This window comes from Macrotis lagotis, chromosome 3 (genome assembly GCF_037893015.1).
Source record: "Macrotis lagotis isolate mMagLag1 chromosome 3, bilby.v1.9.chrom.fasta, whole genome shotgun sequence".
NCBI classification, from domain to species: domain Eukaryota; kingdom Metazoa; phylum Chordata; class Mammalia; order Peramelemorphia; family Peramelidae; genus Macrotis; species Macrotis lagotis.
Window position 1 is genome coordinate 275,548,276 of NC_133660.1, and position 17,735 is coordinate 275,566,010.

The window sequence follows — 17,735 nt, forward strand, 5'->3', positions numbered from 1 at the left end:
TCTACTCAGACTTCCAGGGTTGACCTCCTGCTGTCCCTGTGGCCTTGGAGCCTCAGACTTTTCAGGGGCTGCTTGGATGGATGTAATCCACTTCTTGAATCTCAGAGCTAGAGAGCCCCTCAGGGGTCTCTCATCTGAGGTTAGGCTCTGCACTGACGCAGTACTCTTCCTTTGGACACCTCCCAATAGCCTTTCTAAGATATGTTGTCTAGAACTGAACACAAGACTCTGGATATGACCTGGCTGGGGCAGAGAAGCCTGGCATCCTATCCTTCTTAGTCCTTGATCCTGTGCTCCCCCATTGGGTGGCCAATCACCATTGTACTTTTGGCTGCCATACTTCATTGTGGTCTCCCAGAGGGTTTGCTCTCTATTAATAAACTCAGATCCTTTTCAAACTGCTTAAAGCTCCTTCTTCTTGTCTTGGTGAGATGTGAAATGCCTTTTGATGAGTTTTCATCTTTCTGCCTTAGACAAAGGTTGCAGTCTGTCGAAACATTGGGGACCAGTATTGTGTGCAATTCATTAGCTTGTGGCCTTGAGAAGCCCCATCATTCCCATGGAGTGCCAGGGCACCATGCATCTTGTAGAGGAAAGGCAATCTACTTTGAGTTGTGTTGAGGGAAACTAGAGATGAGCACCAAAGAACTGAGAAAAATTAAGGGAGGTTTCAGGGAGTTGGTCTGAGCTTGGGAAGTCCAAAATATTGCATCACATCAGGCTTCTTCCCTTTGTTTTCAACTCTGCAGCCTTGTTGGCATTTCTGTTGCCTTTCTAACCCTTTCATTGGCCTCATGACCAAGGCCTCGGCATCCCACCCCACCCCAGCCCCCCAGCAGTTCCCCCTGCTCCCCCCCCCTAAGCAGCTTAAAACAATAACAAGAAAAGAAAACATTCCAAACCACCAGCATCCTGGTCTCGGCCCCAAATGTGGCCCCATCTGGCTGCCTCCACCAGTCAGAGGGTCCAGATGGATTCCAGGTCTTCCTGGGAAGCCCTATGGACCATCTGGATCCTCAGAGACTTGTTTTCAAGTGAAAAGGAATCATGCGTTTCTGAAGTAACTACTTGTTCCAGACCCAGCCCAGATCCTGGCAACATGCAGAACAGTCCATGCAGCTGATGGCTTCTCAACAAAGGTTTGCTTCCCATCAAACCAATATGGCAGGAAGCTGAAAGGGACAACACTGGTAGAGGCAGGATGAGCTTCAGAGATTCAAGGCACTGCTCTGGAGGGGGGTGGAAAGTCCAACCATCTGTGTGACTTCCAGGAGCTTTGGAGGCAGATATCACATGATGCCCATCAAGAGAGTCATTGTAGGGTCTAGAGACTCATCTTGACCACCAGCCCATCCCTCTATCTCCTTTGCAATATTCAGCTGGGAATCTTGGATCTGGAAGGAACCTCACTGTCATGGACATTGTGCATTGCCCTGGACTTGACTGGGATGCCCCCCTGGACCACCCTAGGCCTCTATTTGAAGCTCTCCTGTGATGGGGAGCTTTGCTATTTTTAGGGCACTTCTTCCTGATATCAAGTTTACCCCTATTATAGGTGTTGCAACTTCCTCCCGTGGTGCCTGGCTCTGCCAGGATCCAGAGCCGACTCAGGGGTGTCTTTTCCTGTCAGCCCTTCCTGGCTTGACTACTTCTACCCTTTGTTTACATCTGGAAAGGACCTTAGGGTCCACCAAGGACAATTCCAATACTTCACTGAGAAATAGAGATCCAAGGAAAGAAGAAAGCAGATGGTTTGGGCAAAAAAGAGCAGGTCCTGGATCCAAACCCCACCCATGGGGGCTTTATCAGCTCCCCTTGGTCCTGTTCAACCAGATCCCCCTCAAGACCTCATCCATTAGATTGAGAGCTTCTTAGAGTCAGGGGCTGTCTTTTGTCTCTTTTTGTATTGCCAGCACATTGTAGGTCTTTAACAAATGTTTATTAATGGAATCAAAGTGGAATTTTAAAGGTTATCAATCCATCAGCAAATGTTTCTAGTCATGTTTAACTACTCTGAATACATATAGCAACTGAGGCAATTGCTACCCCCAGGGGACTTACATTTATTTCTTTTGGGGAGGGAGCTCATGTTCATCTTTAAGTCAGCATAGGAGAGTTATCAAATGGAACCACAGTGATGGGGACACTAGCCTTTCAAGGATTAAGGAGAGATCTCTCGGGGAGGTGGAGCCCCTTGATCTGAACCTTGATGGGCACTATGAGGTTTCCAAGAGATAGAAGTGAGGAGGCAGAACCTTCCAGATGTGGGATTCAGACTCAGCAAAAGCATAGAAATGGAATGTTGGTGGCTGGTTTGACTAGCGGTCACTTGTTCCTCATTCTCCCTTTCTTTGATGCTTCCTCGAAGCTTGCTTCCCTCCTGGGGCAGCCCCCAGTCCTCAGAGCACCCCTCCTCCACTCCCCAGGGGCTCTCTAGGCTCAGAACAAGTTCCCTTGACTTGGATTCTAATAACCTGATCCCTTTTCACCCCTGAACATTTTTTCCTCATTATATTTGGCTTAGGTTGATATTAAAGTGAGTTTACATTCCCTGAGCCTGGGCCAGCCCAGGATTAAACCCCCTCAAGGAATCTGCACACAGGTACCTTAGGAGGTAACTGATTAGACTCCCAGAAGGAAGGAGCAGGCTGGGAGACCTGGGCCCATTAGTATCTGGGTGACCCTTGGTCTTTCAGCACCTGGAAAAAGGGGTCTTCTTTCCAGGCAGCTCCAGAAGTCTGAAATGGAGGGGCTTTCTGCTCCGTTGGGGATCCGGAGCTGACTCAGGGGTGTCCTCTCCAGGCAGCCCCTGAGGGGTTGGCAAATGAAGAGGTTCCAAACATCTTGAGGGTCTCTCCTTGTTTCCCTTGCCCCTCTTTTCAAATAGTCCCAGTGGTGAACTTCCACCTGATTCTGAGAGACCCAAGGAGGGAGAAGAGATGGAAGAATCATTTATTATTAACTCTCAGTGTGCCAATCACTGTTTTAAGTTCTATGGATACAAGTAGGAATGGAAAGACGGTCCTGCCATCTGTGTTCTATCCAGAGGGGGCAACGAGGCACATGGGAAAGCCCAGAAAGCCTAAGGATGCAATGTCCAACCTGTGGGCTCTTTGTCAGTGGGTGAGGTGACAGTTCTGGGGACTGGCCATAGGAGTAGGCCAAGGGTCAGGCCTGGTCAGAAGGAATGCAGTTGCTGCTTCCCATCTCATTCGAACCTTAGGAGCAGGCAAACAGCCTAGGGGAAGGGGAAGGGAGAGGGTAGACCCCTGCACTGGAGCTGGTGCTTTCTACTGCCAAGCCTTGCCTTCCTAGGTGGGTTCTAGGACAGTCTAGGAGGGGGAGGGGTGGGAAAGCAGGAATCAACCATTCACACTTTAGCTAGAAGGGGTTATCAGTCTAGACCCATAGGAGAACAGAGCCCTGGAGGCCAGGGACGGGAGAAAGATGTCAATAGCATTTGGGGAAGGGAAAGCTCTGGAAGACTAGACAGGCTTGAGGAGGGAAGATGTCCAAGACGGGGCTGAACCGGAAAGAGAAGCAGACCTCACCATTATCATTGAACTGAGGGCAGCTGTGGCCGTGGCTGGACAGGGATGAAGCTTCTACAGTTTCACCTCCTGGACAACATAACTCGAGTCAACCACTGTTCGGATGGGCATGGTGACCGGGCAGATAGGGAGAGACCTGAGGTCTGCCCCAAGGGCTTGGGGAGGGGGTCAGAATGGCAGGGGGCTGAGCCGGCCTCCCCAGATTGCCTCCCACAGCTAGGTGCCAGCCCCCATCCTTGCCACCCAGGGAGGGAGCTCCTGAGGGCAGCCACTGGTCCCTGGGTTTCCTTTTGCCTCTCCAGGACCAGCTCGGTGGCCTGGGAGGCACAGCAGCCCCCACAAAAGTTTGTGGGTTGCCTTGAGTCCCTGAGGGAAGCCCCACCTCCCTCCCTCCTCACCGGCAGGTTCCTTGTCAGGACACCAGGCAGGCCCTGGCTCTCTGCCCAGGCAGGATTTCCCCAGGGTCCAGGCATGTGCCATCAGTGCCCCTCCCTCATTTCCTCCAAGACAAAACCAAATACATTTATTTTCCTGAAATTCTGGATGTTCTCTGAGAGGAGAGCTTAGCAAGGCCTTCAGCACTGTGCCCAGAAGCAAATCTTCATCTTTATTTGACAAAAGAGGAAACTGAGGCTTGGGGGAAGATGCAGGCCAAGATGGCAGTGATTCACAAGTGGGGTTCCAGTGAGTCAGTGACAAAGCTGGTATTGGAAGCCAGGGCTCTGGTCCCTCAGGAAGGAGCCGAAGGGGCCTCCAGGGCTGGCCAGCGTGCAGGCAGCAGATGGGGAGTGGGAATCCCCAGCCTCCAGTCTCCAGCCTCCCAACCTCCTGCCAGAGCAGCAACTGGGGGAGGCACCCACCCCTGACTCTAACTACTAGGTAGGAAATGACAGGCCTCTCCAGAGGGGGAGGGGGGATAAGAGATTCTGGACTCTCAGTTCTCCTTCTTGGGGCTGGGCTGGGCTGGGCAGGGTCCCAGGCACAGCCCAGGCTGAAGAGGCTGCAGCCAGCAGCCAGGAGAGCTGGCTTCTCCCCTCAGTCATTTGCTTGGCCTTTCCCTCTCTGACTTGCCTCAGTTTCCTCCACTGTACAATGCTATGGCAGATAAGATGGTCCCCAAGGTCCTTGCCAGCTTTGGCATTCTAGAGTTCTCCAGGCAAAGCTGCCACCCTTGGGCATCGTCCCATTCTCTACTTTCCTCTCTTTCCTTAGAAAGAAGCTGCCTTGGGAAGGTCTGCCTTGTTCTTGGTCCCCTCCCTTCCTGTGTGCTCAGGGGCATATTGGGTCTGAGCCTCCATGTGAGCCTGTGTGCCCTCTCAGCCCAGGCGGGCAGACAGAAGAGGCCAATGGGGCACGTGTGGGTTTAGGAAGCCCCTCTTCAGGCCACATGCCAGAGAGACAAAAGAAGGACCAACAGCTCCTGCCCTCCAGGAGCTTACACTCTACTGGGGGCAGGGCAGAGCCAACAGACCAGATCACAAACCAGAAGAGATTAGGGCTGAAGCCAGAGCCCTGGCCTAGCTGCCTCTGGATGGTGGGTGGCAGGTGAGAGTGAAAGCTGACTGGGGTGGCCAGAACCAGCCCTGGCAAGGGTGTGGGGGCCAGAGCAAGTCCTGGCAAGGGCTCCCATCCCAGATGTCCCAGTGGATCGATCCCCCAACACTCCCTCCTCATTGGGCTTGCCTTGCAGCCTTTTCAAGTTGCAAAATAGACGGTCAGGGCACTACCACCATCGTCAGGGCACCACCACTGTGGTGGTTCTCAGTGAAAGTATTTAACAGTGAGACCCCTGCCCTGGGGGTGCCCAGAGAGCCTCCCTACCCCTCACTGCTCTGCCTGTGGCCCTCCCTCCCCTTACAAAGACAACTGCAGCTCATCAGCTCTCAGAACCCAGTGCCCTTCCAGCGTTCTGGCAGTGACCACCGGCCATGATTGTCCATCTCCCAGGCTGGCCTCCTGTGGCAAACTCCCTGGCTATTGGAATACAAAGAGAAGCAAAGACAGACAGCACCTGCCCTCGAGGTTCTTCCACTCTGTGCCAGGAGAAAACACAATAGAGGATCTGCAGAGTTGTGGCATTAGGGGAGGGTGGTTGGTCCTCCCCCCACCCCGCCCCAATCCAGGCACTTCTTCCAAAGGAACTCTGTTCCAAAGAGGAGACACAGGGTGGACAGATTGTTCAGGGGGAGAAGTCTCCTGGAAACGGGAGAGTCAAGAGCCCTAACATTATTCTCTGTTCTCTATTCTAAGGGCCCTCCCAGCTCTGACATTCGTGTTCTTTGTTTTGTTTTGGTTTTTTGCAAGGCAAAGGGGATTAAGTGACTTGCCCAAGGTCACACAGCTAGGTCATTATTAAGTGTGTGAGGCTGGATTTGAATTCAGGTCCCCCTGACTCCAGGGCCGGTGCCCTCTCCATGGCACCACCTAGCTGCCCCGACATTCCCATGTTCCAAGGAACCTCCCAGCTCTGACATTGTCTCCCATTTTCTGCTCCACCTCTATTTTCTCTGCCTCCCTCTCACACTTTCAGTTCTGACCTTATTTAGTCTCTGTCCCGGCCTCCCTTCCTGAGCTGTGTCTCCTACTTCTGCCCGTCTCCTTCCTGTCCTTGGACCCAATCTGACTGTTGCCACGGGAGAAGCCCAGTGGTGTGGGCCACAGTGGCCAGGTAGCCAGAGGGGCACCCCTCCCCTCCCAATGAAGCTTGTATTGCAACAGGAGCCCACAGCTCAGGGCTGGTGGCAGCCCCCAACCAATGTTCAAGTTGAAGGGGCCCCTCACATCACAGGTCCCAGGACCAGGGGTTGAATGCTGGGATGGGGGTGGTCAAGTTTGCCCCTCTCATTATACCTATAAGGAAACTGAGGCCCAGGACCAGCAAGGTCACACAGGAAGTGAGGTGCCTCACCTGGGGTTCTTCCCATCCTTCCCAGTTTCCAGGTCTCTTCTGGCCCTTCAGTGCCTCTTCCCACATGATGGGAACCCTGCTTATTGGGACAAAACCTCCCTTCCCCCAGACCAACCTTTTCCTCCTTAGTTCTGTCACTCCTTAGTCCTGGAGCAAACCCAGAGAATGGGCCCAGATTACAGGGGGAAGTACACTGGGGCAGGTGCCAGCCCCAGCTGCCTCCCTCTCCAACAGACGGTGAGGTCACCCTGTCTGCCAGGGGAGGGTTTCCCAGGGCAGAGACCGGAAACCCTCCCCAAAGGGAGCAGGTCACCTCTGAGGACCCACCCTGGCCCCAGACAGACAGACACATACTCCCTCCCCCTCACTCTCTCTCTCTCTCTCTCTCTCTCTCTCTCTCTCTCTCTCACATACACACACACACTCAACCTCTCTGACCCCTTATTCTTCTTCTAAATTCACCTCAGTGATTGGCCGGGCCCTCACTGTCCTCCTTGTACAGTGACCACTTTTTCTCCCCTACTGTCCTTTTGAGCACTCCCAGTTCATGATCTGGCACCCAGAAAGATCATACAATTTGGAAGTGAGGGACCAGTTTCCCCCCCAACAGGAGCTAGCTGTGTGACCTTGGACAAGCCCTTTCTCCTCACTGGGGGGGAGGGCGGTGGGAGGGAGTGGTTCAGCTAAATTGTTCTTACGATAAAGCTTCGGAGTGTTTACAGGGTGGGCCTGACCGCAGGAGAGACAAGGAGGACTGAAACCCAGGTGGGGCTGGGGGGCTGGGGTGAGGTGAAAGTGCGCTCTGTTACAACATGAGGTGGGATGGGACCGGTGTCTCCCAAGGAAGAAGAGAAGGAGCCTGGGGGTCTCCAGGGCAGTGAGCCTCTGAAACAGAATCTTTTGGCCATATTCCAACAAGGGGTCCCCAGGCCTCTTTTGGGGAGTCAGTAGTGCTGCCACCCAGCCCACCTCTAGACAACTCTAAGGCTTTGACCCTTGGGACCCAGGGACATGGAGAGAATGCTCGCCAGTCCCTCAGCTTGGGGCGCTGTCATTTGCCCTACCCAAACTGGCCTCTTGGCAGCTGCTCGCTGTACCCTCTGGAACTGGCCAAGAAAAAGTTGAGCACCCCTCCCCCTTCATCTAGACCACCAAGCCACAGAATGTGATAGCTGGAAGGGGGAACTTCCCATATCACATGCCCTGTTAAAGACATGTTCCCCAACTACTCACTGCTGGAGTCTAGTCTAACCTGGGCTGCCGTTCCTTCCTTCAACAAATGGCTTTAGATTTCATTTGCCTCCATTCCTGACCTCCTCAGACCATGGGCCCATCTTTTCACCTTTCCTGTGGTCATCGGATCTAAGACCAAAGGATCATAGACCAAAGGAACTCTTGAATTAATGAATAAATGAATAAGTGAATGTGTGAGTGAGAGAGTGAACAAGGATTGGCTAAGGATTCCCATGTGCCAATCACTGGCCCAATATGGGGGCCAGATGGGGATGAGACAAAGCAAAGACAGTCCCTGCCTTCAAGGAGCTGACATTCCAGTGGTTAGCTGGGTCTCTGAAAGGATGGTAAATTGGAGGAGGGGCCCATGCCCACTCAATCCAGAAACAGTGGCCCACTTGTTTTCATTTTGGTTTTTGGTTCAAGGTTCTGGAATGACTGGGGAGAACAGAGGGTAACTAGGTTAATAAAGTTAAGGGAGGGATGGCCCGGGAGTCAGGAGGGAAGTGAAGCCCACCTAACAAACAGCCATCCAGCTTCTTCCCAAAGCCTCAGAGAAGGAAACCACCACCCTCTGACCTCAGTTGGCCTCTCTGCCACCCTCTCCCTTTCTCCTCTCTGGAGCAAGGCCCTCTTCAATGCCCACACCCATGATTCCAGTAGACTCCTCCACCATATTCCTTCCTTTCTGAACACAGCTATCACACCTCCTCCCCCTCCCACCCATGCTGATAGTAAACCAATAAAGACCGTGTTTTGGTTCTGCCCCCAGTCCCAGATCATCCCATTGCATCATGGTCTCCCCAGCTCACCAGACCTTAGGACCACTTGCCTTGTCCAGGAAGGGACATGGGAGCCTCTGTCCAGTGGAGGGTCATGAGATGAACCTCAGAGCCCTCAGGCTTGCTCCCTAAACTTACAGATGAAGCAGCTGAGGCCCAGAGAGGAGAAAGCCTTTGTCTCATTAGACCCCTCCCTCCAATGTGACCTCCGACCTCCCCTCCCAAGAGTCCCCTTGTCTTATCGGGCAGATAAGACAGAAAACCCAGTCACTGAGATGGAGTCCATTCTTTGCCCGTAGTAGAAACTGTTGCATGAATGAATGATTGACTTAACCAGGAAGGCTTCCTGGGGGAGGCGGCTGAGCCGACCTTCAAAGGACCAGCCCAGGGCCTCCCCATTCTCCAGCATTCTGAGACAGCCGGGGTGAGCCCTGCCCAGGGACAAGTCTCATGCCCAGACACCCAATGCTATCCTGTGACACTCAGCGCTATCCTCTCTTGTGTCCGGGATCTGACTTGCAGTCAGGGAGGCTGGAGTTTGAATCTAACCTCAACCACTTGGTAGTTGTGTGACCCTCAGCCAGTCACTAGCCCTGCCTGCCTCAGCTTCTTTATCTGAAGGTGGAGGATGGGATGGCACTGCTCTCCTAGGGCCTTGGTGAGGATGACAGGACTTACTGTCGGTAGAAGACCTGCCAACTTTAGTGTCCTGTATCCCACCTCTAAGCCCCAGGCCTCTTATCTGTTGGATGGGTAGGATGGCTCCCACCATGCCTACTTCAGGGGTGATCCTACGATGCCCCTCCATACAGACCAGCTCTCATCCTCCCTTTGTCAGTGGAGGCCAGGATTACCCCACCCTAACTCCACCAACCCATGTGGAACTTACGTGCTGCAAACAGCTGCTTCGGTTTCTCCATCGGTATAATGAGAGAGTGGGGCACTGTGTGAAGAGTTCTAGAAAGGACCAGCTATTCCAGCCCCAACATTTTACATTTGGGGAAACTGAGCTCCAGAGCAAAGGACTGAGGCATGGACTCAGGACACGCATCCAGAACTCCTGGACCTTTTCCACCACCAGCTCCAGGGCAGGACCCTAAATAAGGTGGTCAGGAACACAAGATACCCCCCTCCCCAGTCAGTGGGAGCAGGAAGCCCGGGGTGGGGTGCCGGGGCTAGAACTGAAGTCAGTTCCTTCTCTCCCAAACAATGGGGCTTCCCCCCAGCCCCACCCTCCAAGCACCCCCATCACCCAGGGTATTGGGGGTATCAGATCCTGTGCCAGGACAAACCAGCTTATGGTGGGAGGAGAGACAGGAAAGGCTTTGCCACAGCCCAACCCGAAGCTGGCTCGACTGCCTAGCAGTCTCCCTAGTGTTCTGGAAGCAGCAGAGCCATGAGGGGGTGTACCTGGGCTCTTCCTCTGCTCGCTCTCTCTCTCTCTTTCCTTCTCTTCTCCCTCTTGTCCTCCACACCCCTCCCCACTTCGAACCCTCTTTTCCCACTCCATCTGAAAACAAGGCTGCTGCTGCCTCTCCACAGAGCAGAACCAAGAGGGGGGGAGCAAGACCAAAGCCCCCCATTTGTCTCTGTTTCCTCAAGGGCAAAACTCTGGCTGGGTCCAGTGTTCCCTCTTCCTCCAATTGTTGCATGGATGTTTGTAGCAGCCCCTTATTGCAAACACCTGAGAATAGAACCTGGTGTTGGGAACCCCAAAAAAGGTTGAATTGCCAAGGACAAGGAAGGCACCAAGAACATGGCACATGGGCAAGGTCAAAGCTGGGATGGCCTTAGAACATAGAAGATCAGAGGTAGAAGGGTCTTTAGAACATGGAACCTGGGAAAAGTCAAAGCTGGGAGGGCCTTTAGCACATGGAACATGAAAGGTCTAGATCTTGGCCCTCAGACATCTTCTAACCTAGCTTTTTCTTATGGAGGAATCTGGGACCCATACAAGATAAGAGGCTTGGCCAAGGTCACACATTTTCTTTTTTTGGTCTAGGGAAGGAGAAAAACTCGTGGTCCCCATTTTTCAGGGGGGGATTTTGGGAGCACGGTGAGAAGGGTTGTGAAAGCTGGTCCAGTCTAGCCTTACTGGGCCTTCTGCCGAGGTAGATTTTATATTCCATTCTGGAGATGATAAGGAGCCACAGGAAGTTACTGAGGAGGGGTGAAGCCCTACACTTCAAGAGAATCCCTTTGGTGGCTGAATGTAGGCTGGACCGTTAGGGGAGAGACTGAGGCAAGCAGCCCCCGCCCCCCGGCAGCTGCTGCCATAGTCCAAGCAAGCTGGTTGGCAGCGCCGGGGGGAGGGTATATTGGAGAGATGCTTAAAAGGCAGAGATGGTAAGATTTGGCAAAGGACTGGATTACTGAGAAAGAGGCCTCCAGGGTAACTGGGGTGGTGGTGGGGGCAGGAAATCAGTGGTCAGAACAAGATTCACTGCCCCCCCAGCCCTCCCCCAGACTTCTAACCATCCACCTCCTCCCTCTCTCAACCCAAGACCTCCTGTCATTTCCTGAGCCCTGCTGCATTCCTGACAGACAGGCCACTGGTTTGGGGGTGATCTCATGTTGGGGACCCTCCCCTGGCCCCAACTGGTTGTTGTATGTCAGCTCCCTTCTGGAGGAATGAGTGCAGAGAGGAGCTGTGGGGGCTGAGGTCCCAGAGTTGCTGACATGAAACAGGAGTGGGAGCTCAGGGGACCCTGGGTGGGTCTTTGTCAGGGGCCCGATGTTGCCTTTGGAGGCTAGCCCATTCACCAGGCAGCCAGCAGAGCTCTGGGTGTGGAGTCAGGAAATCCTGAGTTCAAATCCATTTTCAGATACTTCCTAGCTGTGGGATCCTGAGCAAGCTCCTTATGCTCTGATTGCCTCAGTTTCCTCCACTGTAAAATGGAGATGATAATAATAATGATGATAAGCACTTTATTACCTCACACAGTAGGGGCCTTAGAGAGGCAGGACTGACCAATCCTCAGAGGCAGAGATTCTAACCTGTTTGACACCCAGAGAGGGCAGGATTTGAACCCATGTTCTCTCCTGGCCATGCTGCAGACCTCAGAGGCTCTTTCTTTCCTCCTGGATTTCTGAGCCCCGATGGCCTCTGATGATCTAGGCAAGGGCCCTGGGGAGATGGAGAAAGGAGGAGAGGCCGGACAACTTGGAAACAAACCCCTCCAGTGGAAAGCACTGAGGAGAGGTCTTCAGTGAGAGAGTAAAAGGAGCCTTAAACGCCAGACCAAGGATTCTGGATTCTATTGCCCAGCCTGCAGCCTCCATGGGCCTGCTGACCTCTAGCTTCCCTCTGTGGCTCGGGGGGCCTGGCCAGTGGGGCACTGGAATCTTCCCGCTGTGACCTTCTCCCCAACTTTGTCCCATTTCCTTCCTCACTGAGGTCTGGCGAGGTATGAGGGGAGTGTCACATTTCGAGGCTCTGTTCTTTTCCAGTTATTGGAATGAAAACTCAGGGTGGAATCATTTTTTTCTAAAGTAGAGAAGGCGCCCTGTATTTTTTCTTTCTTTACACTTCCCCCAATGCAAAAGCCGAGCCTGCTGCTTAAGAGAGCACCCCTCAACCCTGCTGTTGTTAGGCCTGCCAGGTCTGGCCCATGGGAGCCCCCTGCCCTCACCCATCCCTTCTCCCTTCTGCTAGCTTTTCCTCTCCTAACCCTGGGACCCTGGTCCTGTGGCACAGTATCCTCCAGTGGGTGTCTTACAACCTTGCAAACATAGCATCTTCCCTCCCCCCCCCCCGCCCAGTGGTGTCCTCCCTCCTGTTCCTACCTCCCAGAATTCTCATCTCCCTCCAAGTTCCCCAAACAGAACCCTGGGGATGACCCCTGGCAGTCCTCCTGCTGGGAGCTCCTTTCTCCACTCCAGTCAGCTCTACTTCCTCTGCTGTCACCTTCTTCCCTGGGTCTTCCCTTGGTTTGCTTTGTATAGATTTGTTTGCCTGTGGTCTCCCCACCTAGACTGGGAGCTCCTTGAGGTCAGGGACTGTGTCCTGTCTCTGCTTCCTCAGTGCAGAGCAGGAGCCTGGCACACAGTAAGCTCTTCATAAGCACTGATTGACTCATGGCTTGGCCAGGTGGCCTTCTCTTTGGAGCCTTCCCTGCTGCCCCTGGACCCAGTGGATCTCTTCTTCCCCAGGTTTTTCCAGAGCACTTTCCCCCTTTCCCAGAGTGCCAGGATCTCTGGATTGGAGGGGATTCTCAGAACAGGAAGCCCTTCCTACCATTCCCAAGAAGGCATGTCCAGCCTCTTCTGGAAGACTCTCCCATCCATTCCTTCTTCCAATCCTAGCCCAAGACAGAGTTGGGCCTCACTAACCCATCTGTTTGAAGCTGTGATCCCAAGCATGATTCAGTATTGGGGTTTTGTATCTCCCCAATATTGGGGTTTGATGTAAGATGTCTGAGAAAGAATTCACAAGATATGGGCTCTCTCCTAGGCAAGCAGGCATTTTATTGGGCACTGTGATGGCACAGTGGGCTGAAAGTTGGGAGATAGTCTAGCAAAGAGGGATCTGATATATTCTCATTTATATAGGGAGTGATAAAAGAAGAAGAGAAAAACTGATCTCAGATAAATAATTTAGTCGGTTTGAAGAGGGTGTAGATGTCAGAAGTTGGGGCCACCAAGGGAAAGTTAGAAGGTACAAAACTTAAAATTAAGTTAGAAACCTGCCTGTTTTGGAGATCAAAGAAGACCCCAGATTCTGATAAGTGATTAAGTCTCAAGGCATATCCTTAGGTAAAGTAATGGGAGAAAGAGAGCCCTAAACAGTGGGCACTGGTAACAAAAAAAAAATCCTTGGGCAAAAGCAGAGGTAACAGAGCCAGTAATTAAGTCATGGCTAGAATTCCTACTTTTAGTAAGGACCCAGGAATGACACTCAGAGTAGATCTGAATGCTGGGGAATAGGCTCATTAATTGGGACCCCTGTCATAATTCCCCCTTTAGAAACATGGGAATAAGTGCTTTTCATGGAAACAAGGGCCACAGGACCATCTTCTGTAATTTCTTCAAGCTGACACAAGGACGAAGGTGGGAAAGGGACATATTTCTCTAGATGATCTCTGGAGAGGGATCTGAACTGGAAGCCTACAGAGGTCAAGGAAGCAGTAGGAATGTGTTGATGCTCATCATGAGCTGCCATCTGGAATTAGAATGCTTGTAGTCTAGAAGAAACAAACTTAGCCAAGAGGTCAAAGAGAAGGCACATGAGTGTGCAAGTAGAATGACTCCCATTGGGTCCCCCATGCAAAGTATAAAAGGTGGCTCCTTGATGGGCTGTGACTTGCCCTCTTGGGATAGACCAGGCAAGAAAAGAACTAGAGAGTCTCAGAGGAACAGGTTTTGAACTACTAAAGCAGAGACCTATTCAACCATAAATCAAGGAGTTTTGTTAGAATTAAGTGTCCCATTGAGGTGTGGACAAATTAAATGAGGACAAAGGAGTAATGACACACCCAATGGTTTCAATGACCTGTGTTTGCCATAGCTGTACCCAAAGGAATTAAGAAGTTGTTCCTCCAAGAGTCAGAAGAGTTAAGAAGACCTTTGGCTGGCGGGAGGAAGAAAGAGAGGGAGACAAACAATAATGTGAAGCAACAAAGCATGGTGTCACAAAGACTAACCAACTGGGTTCAAGAGAGGGGGAAGTCATCACTCTCATAAGGGGTTTTCTCCAGACCAGGAGATTCAGATCTTCCAGTGGTCCATAGATGAATTCAGGATTGTCCTGAAGAATGTGTAGAGGGCAGTACAGGCTTTACCCTAGAAATATAAGTCCAACTGGGGAGACCTTCAAGTTTGACAGCTGTGCGAGTGGCAGAATGATATATAACAATAGAGAAAGGGAAGAAACACAAATAACAGAGAAGTATATAAAAAATTACTACTTCGTAATTCTCATCAAGTTTAGAGTCAGTTGGTGGTTGAGTCCTGTTTCCAGTTTATATCTTGTGACTGTTCCCTCATTAGGAGAGTGAAATTACATTGATCCATCAAAAATATAAGAATATGGATTTTAATACAAAGTGAAGTCATTAAAATTGCCACACTAATCTGAGTTTGTATAGTCATTTCAGAACAGTACATTAAAAGTAAAATATTTAATATTTAATATTTAAGTCATATATATATAAATAAATATAAATAAATATAAATATATATAAATAAAAATATTTAAAATAATTCAAAATCTTTAGCTGAAAATAGATTTCCTCTTTTTTTTGTTTTTTTCTTTTGCAAGGCAATGGGGTTAAGTGACTTGGCCAAGGTCACACAGCTAAGTAATTAGATTTGCTTTTAGGACAATTTTAAGATAGACCACAGGATATCCCTTTTCTGGTATAACTAACTGAACTGATATAACTAATTCCTTCCTTACAAAATTAAGACTATGATGTTAGAAAAACCATATCACAATGTCACAATATCTTTATCATTTTACTTAGCATTGTGAGAATCAAAGGATTTCAATTATTACAGGAACATGTAGCCAGTAGCAGATATCACTTGCTTAGCTGACTGCTAGATTTCAGATAACCGTAGGCCTAAATGGCTTAACTTTCATCCCTGTCCTAATAACGTCTTTATACTGACCACCTGACAATGATTATAGTAATTTACCATAAAGGCCCAGGACATGTGGGAGTTCCCTTATTTATTGGAATGTAAGCTTCCAGACCAGCTTATATAGATAGCCAACTGCATTGAGCCAGACGTAAGGTCTGCCAAGTGAGACAATGTTGGGGGCTGTTGAATCAGGAGAAACCCACTTTGGAGTTTGTTGAATAGAAGTTCTCCTGATCTTCCCTATGGGAATATCACCTGCAGTTTGCATGTTAAAAACCTCATAGGATTGCCAGCATCATTGATCATTGATCCAAATAGCATACCTTGACCACCATACCTGGAGCTAGATTCAGAGAGAAGGCTAATTTACAGTCTTATAAGATCTTTAAATAGCAAATTCTAAGGGCAGCTAGGTGGTGCAGTGAATGGAGCACCAGCCTGGAGTCAGGAGGACCTGAGTTCAAATCCGGCCTCAGACACTTCATAATTACCTAGCTGTGTGGCCTTGGGCAAGTCACTTAACCCCATTGCCTTGCAAAAATTAAAAAATAAATAAATAAATAGCAAATTGTAATATTTAAAACTTCACGTGAGTTCAGCTTATAAAGATCATATATTGGTGATAATCTTACAATGGCAGCAAGAGATTATCACAGGAAAATTACAACTCATTTGATCACTGCTCTACTGCCTCAAAGTGTTTATAACAAACAACAAAAGATTTGGGATGTGTCAGTACAAAATCCCAAACTGTATATAGAAACAGATTCTAAGAAACGTTGTCTATCGTAAAACACGTTCAATTATTAACCATGTTCAAATAGACATAAACACCAAACTTGCTTCCAGAGTACTTTTACACAATGAGAACATCTTAGGTGACTTTTATTTCTAGAGGTCTTCTAATTTCAGAAGAAAAAAAAAAAAACACAAGATAAATCAGATTTCCAAGTGAGGTGACTCATGAATTATACTTCACTACATATAATGAATATAATGATTCCATGCAGGAGTTTTATTTCTTAGAACAATGCAAATACCACAAAACATTTCTTTTTGTTTTGGTTTGGTTTTTTTAGTTTTTTTTTTGCAAGGCAAATGGGGTTAAGTGGCTTGCCCAAGGCCACACAGCTAGGTAATTATGAAGTGTCTGAGACCGGATTTGAACCCAGGTACTCCTGACTCCAAGGCCAGTGCTTTATCCACTACACCACCTAGCCGCCCCCACAAAAACATTTCTTAACCTTAATTTCATAATTAGGTGGGTTTCACATTTTTCCCACAAACTTGTATACTTTTAATTAAATATACTCATATCATTCTCTTTTCTTTTCTTCTTTTCTTTCTTTTAGGTTTTTTACAAGGCAATGGGGTTAAGTGGCTTGCCCAAGGTCACACAGCTAGGTCATTATGAAGTGTCTGAGGTTGGATTTGAACTCAGGTCCTCCTGACTCCAGGGCTGGTGTTCTATCCACTGCGCCACCTAGCCGCCCCACTCATATCATTCTCAAGAAGAAAGTGAGATTCTTCAAGAACTGAATCTTATACATGGCCTATAGCTATTGCTTATTATAATGATTTAGATGCTTCTTCATATTAACCCTATAGCGAATTGTTGTAGTATTGAAATGGCCAACCTCCCATTTTTGTTTTGTAAGAACAGAAATTTCTATGAGAGCTAGGAGCTCACAGAATGAAAATAGTGTCTATAATTCCCTCTTAACTGAAGGTAAAAATCCAGTTCTCTGGAAGGCAGGGACATCAGGGCCCAAACTTGCAAGCACTTCCTAATCACGAAATTATGTGCAGATTTTATCTCCTTATTTAAAAGGACAGACTGCCTTCTAAAGGAAAACTTATCCCTTTTTTTGAAGAATATACTCTGGACATTAACTTTCAAAATCAAGTTGCTCAAATCCCTTCATACGTCATCTTTTTATTTGAACAAAAACTAACTCAACATGCTTAGAACATCTGAAACTGGCCCAAGTCCAGCCTTAAGAAAGGCTTGGAGCATAGGGTCCCCCTGCCCACCCAGTAAACTTTACAAAGTCGATTTTATGCTTGCTCCCTTCTAAGGTCGAGCATCCCCCTAAGCAAAAAAAAAAAAAAAAAAAAATCCTCTCACAGCCCTTAATAACACAGATAGAGAAGAAAGTGTTCTGCAGAGAGAATGAGGAGGGAGTGAGAAGCTAGGTTCCCTTATGGGGACTTGAACTGTTCTCCATGGGGAAAGTGCTGAATCCTAACCACTGGACCACAAGATCCCTCCAGCATCTCCAGCAAGAAGGGGGGGAGAGAAATCCCAGAAGAAATGTGTAATTTTAAGATCTTGTGATAGAAGAAATTGAGGGTCTTTAGTCTAATCTCTTTAATCTTACCATTAAATGAAGTTGGACATTTTTCTTCGGCAAACCAAAAAAACTTTTAGAGATGTTTTAAATCTTACCCAAATCTTAACTTACAGCACTTACAAAGCATTTTCAAATTACTTTCTAGAAATCAGTTTCTCTTGAAGGCGCTAGACATAAGTAAAAATAAAGCAATCAAGCCAGTATAAGCAACTCTCCCAAGGGAGAGACTGCTAGAAGGAAAGGAAGCTCAAGAGAAGAACGTAAATTAAGTCAACTCAGAGAGCAGGATTTTTCCTTCCAAGGTGGCTTATTGACAGGTAAA